This window comes from Neophocaena asiaeorientalis, unplaced genomic scaffold (assembly GCF_003031525.2).
Source record: "Neophocaena asiaeorientalis asiaeorientalis breed wild unplaced genomic scaffold, Neophocaena_asiaeorientalis_V1.1 scaffold406, whole genome shotgun sequence".
In the NCBI taxonomy this organism is placed as follows: domain Eukaryota; kingdom Metazoa; phylum Chordata; class Mammalia; order Artiodactyla; family Phocoenidae; genus Neophocaena; species Neophocaena asiaeorientalis.
In genome coordinates, this window is record NW_020173381.1 from 498,224 (window position 1) to 503,611 (window position 5,388).

Sequence of the window (5,388 nt, forward strand, 5' to 3'; positions counted from 1 at the left end):
GCCCAGCCGCTCTGCGGCATGTGGGATCTTCCCGGACAGGGGCACAAACCCGTCTCCCCTGCATTGGCAGGCGGACTCTGAATCACTGCGCCACCAGGGAAGCCCCAAGATGCATTTTTAATGCAGTATTTTCAAAAATTAAATCGTCCAAAGTATCTGTGAACAAAATATTACGTTTTTTTAAAAAGTGAGATCCACTCCTGTACTTGCTAAGCCATGCCTCAGTCACCTTACTCTAGTCCTGGTCCTAGTTCCGATAAAACTGTATTTATAAAAGCAGGCAGCCAGCCTGCCGGCCATAATTTTACAATTTGATTTTCCAAATTATTGCATCAAGATATCATTTGTCTTGATTACTGAGTTTTTGGCACCCTCTTAAATTGTGCACCCACGGGGAATGCCTTTTGCTTCACTCCCAGTTCTGGCCCTGCTCAATTATTTTGATTTTTGAAATGTTTTCTTCTTGTAATCTCTCTCTCTTTTTTACATAAATAACACAATTTCTTTGTAATATTCGAATAACATAGGTGGGTATAAAGTACAGATGAGGGAATTCCCTGGCGGTCCAGTGGTTAGGACTCTGCACTTTCACTGCTGAGGACCTGGGTTCAAGCCCTGGTCTTGGAATTAAGATCCCACAAGCTGTGTGGCACAGCCAAAATAAATAAATTAATAAATAAAGTACAGATGAAATGCCTAGATGAAACAAGTGAGAATTAAAAGGAAATAAATTGAGCTTTCAAGTCAGTGAGCTAGAAGAACAATAAAGCTAACGAAAACTGAAGGAAGAAATCAATAACATTTTAAAAATCCAAATTAATGAACTACAAAGGCAAGACAGAAATAGAGACACAGAAATAGAGAACAAACGTATGGACACTAATGGGAAGTGGGTGGGGGGATGAATTGGGAGATTGGGATTGACATATATACACTAATATTTATAAAATAGATAACTAATAAGAACCTTCTGTATAGCACAGGGAACTCCATTTTGCTGTACAGTAGAAACTAAGACAACATTGTAAAACAACTACACCCCAATAAAAAAAAACAAAAACCTATAGACTCAACAAATAAACCAGAAGGTGTTATTGGAAGAAGAAAATAAAATAGATAAGTAAACCTAATCAAGAATATGAAGTCTTAAATGAGAAAAAGGAGCATAACTATCGATATGAAGAAATTTTTAAAAATATAAGAAAGTACTTTGTATAACTCCCTCCTAATACGTTGGAAAACCTAGATGAAATGGGAGATTTCCCGGAAGAATGCAAATGGCTAATATTAATTCTAGAAGCTACAGTAAACCTAAACACACCAGTACCCATGGGAAAAAATTGAGAAAGTTGTCAAAGAGCTTCTTCTACCCAAAATAAAATCATGAGGCCCATATATTTTCACACTTATTTCCTTATCTTTTCCTGCATACTCTTCCAGTTGTCCTTTATTTTTATTTTCATTATACAGTTTAAAAATGTTTTTGTATACATATCATGAAGGAGGCACCTCAAATCAATGGGAAACAAATGAACTATTTAATAGATGGTGGTGGACAACTGGGTAGATAAGATTATAGAAGAGTTAAGAGATTTCAGTGTAAACAGGGGAAATCATAAATGTACCCTAGGAAATCAGAGAATTTTTTTTATAATCTTGGAGTGCAGAAGCCCTTTCTAACTATGAAAATTCAGAAGACATATAATAAAAGGTTAAATTTGGCTACATAAAACAAAACTTCCTTCGTTACACCATACACAGAAATAAATTCAAAATGGATTATAGAAGTAAATGTAAGAGCTTGAAACATGGGAGTAAATCTTTGTGAACTTGGGTTAGGCAAAGCCTTCTTACATATAACATCAAAGACCCAAGGAACAGCTACAAGAAAGTGTGTGTGTGTGTGTGTGTGTGTGTGTGTGTGTGTGTGTGTGTGTAACTGAACATCATCAAAATTAAAAAAAACTTTTTGTGCTGCAAATGATACCATCAAGAAAGTGAAAAGATGAAAAGACAACCCACAGAATGGGAGAAAAGATTTGAAAATCATTTACCTGATAAGGGACTGGTATCCAGAAGCCAGACACAAAAGGCCACTTATTCCATTTATAGGAAAATGTCCAGACTAGGCAAATCTCTAGAGACAGACAGTAGATTTATGGTTGTCTAGGGCTTAGGGTGGGGGGTTTCAGGAGAAATGGGGAGTGACTGCTAAGGAGTTAATGAAAATATTCCAAAATTGATTGTTGTGATAGATGCATAATCCTGTGAATATACTAAAAACCACTGAACTGAATAAGTGGTTGAGCTGTGTGAATGATATTGCAATAAAACAGTTTTAAAAATCAATAACTTGCATGATAAAAAACACCAAAAGCAGAGGAAACAACGTACAAACTGGAAAAAAATTTGCAGTTCATATTACAAAGACTTTTTTCCTTAATTTATAACAAACTCCTGGAAATCAGTAAGAAAAACAACAGCGCAAAAGAAGAATGAATGCAAGATATAAAAAGAAAACATAAATGTGTATGAACCATGAAAGGATGCTCAGTCTCTTCCATTATAGTGGAAATGCAGATTAAAAGTACCCTGGGATACCACTTTTTGTATCTCAGATTGGCAAAAGTTCCAAAGTTTGATAATGCACTGTTGGCAATACTATGGGGAAACATGAATTCTAAAAAGTTACTGGTCAGAGTGTAAATTGGCACTATCCCATGGAGGGAAATTTAGCAATATAGATTAAGATCATAAATTTATATATACCTTTTGACCCAGTAATTCCATTCCTGAGGCTTTATCCTACAAATATACTGACACACATGTAAAATGACATGCATTGATTGATTGATTGATTGCAATATTGTAACAGCAAATGATGAGATGTCCTAAAAGTCCATCAGTGAGGAACTAGTTAAATCAAATATGTACATCCATACAATGGAATACCATGCTGCTATAAAAAAGAATGAAGATGTTCTCTGTTTACTGATACGGAAAGATCTCTAAGGTACGTTATTTTCTGTTAACAACTTTATTGAGATATAACTCACATATCATAAAATTCAACCTTAATTAAAATGTACAATTCAAAGGTTTTTGGTACATCTCAGACTTGTGCAGCCATCACTACTGTCTAATTGTGAACACTTTCATCACTCCAAAAGAAACCCTGCACCTCTCACCTGTCACTTCCCATTTTTTCCCAACCCGCTGACCCTAGGCAACCACTAATCTACCTTATGTCTGTATGGATTTGCCTATTCTGCAGAATTCATACAAGTGAAGTTCTTTGCAAATGTGGTCCTTCACATCTGGCTTCTTTCTCTTAACATGATGTTTGTAAGGTTCGTCTGTGTTGTAGCATGTAGCAGTACTTCATTCCTTTTTGTGGCTGAATAATATTCCATTCTATGGATATATATACCACATTTATTCACTCATCAGTTGATGGACACTTAGGTTGTTTCCACCTTTTGGCTATTATGAGTAATGTTGCTATGAACGTTCATGTGCTAGTTTTTGTTTTCATTTCTCTTGGGTAGATACCTAGTAGTGTAATTGCTGGGTCATATGGTACCTATTTTAACCTTTTGAGGAGCTGCCAGACTATTTCCAAAGCAGCCTCCCATCTTAAATTCCCTCCAGCAGTATATGAGTGTTCCAATTTCTCTACATCCTTGTTAACTCTACTGTCATCTTTTTTATTATACACATCCTAATGGGTGAGAAGTGGTACCTCCTTGTGTTTTTGATTGCATTTCCCCATGGTTAATGATGTTGAACATTTTTCATATGTTTATTGGCCATTTATATATATCTATCTTTTTTTTTTTTTTTTTTTTTTTTTTTTTTTTTTTTTTTTTTTGCGGTACGCGGGCCTCACTGTTGTGGCCTCTCCCATTGCGGAGCACAGGCTCCAGATGTGCAGGCTCAGCGGCCATGGCTCACGGGCCCAGCCGCTCCGCGGCATGTGGGATCTTCCCGGACCAGGGCACGAACCTGTGTCCCCTGCATCGGTAGGCGGACTCTCAACCACTGCACCACCAGGGAAGCCCTATATATATCTTCTTTGGAGACCTGTCTATTTAGATCTTTTGCCCATTTTTCAGTTGGGTCATCTTTTTATTATTGAGTTTTAAGAATTCTTTTAAAATTCTAGATATAAGTTCCTTATCAGATATATGATTTACAGAAATTGTCTTTCTGTGGGTTGTCTGTTCACTTTCTTGACATTATCCTTTGAAGCACAAGATTATTTAATTGTGGTGATGTCCAGTCTGTTTTTTCTTTTGTGGCTTGTGATTTTGGTTCTGAATGGAAATAGCAAGGTATGCAGAATTGTTGATATAATGATAGCTATCTTTGTAAAAACGGACAAAAGGTGAAGAGAATATTGATTTGTATTTGCTGTATATGCATACAGAAACTGGTAAGTTTTATAAGAAACTGATTAATAGAAAAACGTTAAGAAAATAAAAGGATTTCCCTGGTGGTTCAGTGGTTAAGTCTCCGTGCTTCCACTGCAGAGGGCACCAGTTCGATTCCTGGTCGGGGAACTAAGGTCCTACATACTGTGATGTGCAGCCCAAAAAAACAAAAACAAAAACAAAAAACTGATAATAGTAGTTATCTATGGTGGGGGAAAACTGCAGGGATGGGAGTCAGAGGTGTGGAGAAACTTCACTATATACCTTTATATGTTTCACTTTTGAATAAAATGAAAATATTTATTTTGCAAAACAATAGATTAAAAAATGCAACGATTAAGAGTAAGCCTAGGATTCTGCTAACACTCAGACTGAGTAAAACAATAAACATGGCCTCAGAAAGGCAAGAAAAAGTTACTTTGAAAAGACAGTATGTGCATATGGTAGGAAAAAAAAACAGTACATAAGAGTGCATGTGCATGCAGTGAATAATGAGTCTTCTTATTCCTGGCTCCTAGTCCTTCAGATGTCACCACTCTTCCTAGTTTCTTGTGTAACCTACCAGATATATTCTGTGTGTGTGTGTGTACATCGCTCTTTCTTTTGTAAACAGATAGAAACAGACTATAAACACTGTTCTGATGGACCTAGAGATTATCATATTAAGTGAAATAAGTCAAAGACAAAAAAATCATATGATATCACTTATATGTGGAACCTAAAAAAGTGATATATAAACAAACTTATTTACAAAACAGAAATAGACTCACAGACATAGAAAACAAACTTATGGTTACCAAAGGGGATAGTGGTGGTGGTGGGGGAGATAAATTAGGAGTTTGGGATTAACGTATACATATAAAATATAAAATATTTACCTGTATTTAAAATATAAAACATTTAAAACATTTAAAATATAAAATATTTACCTGTATAAAATAGGTAAACAACAAGG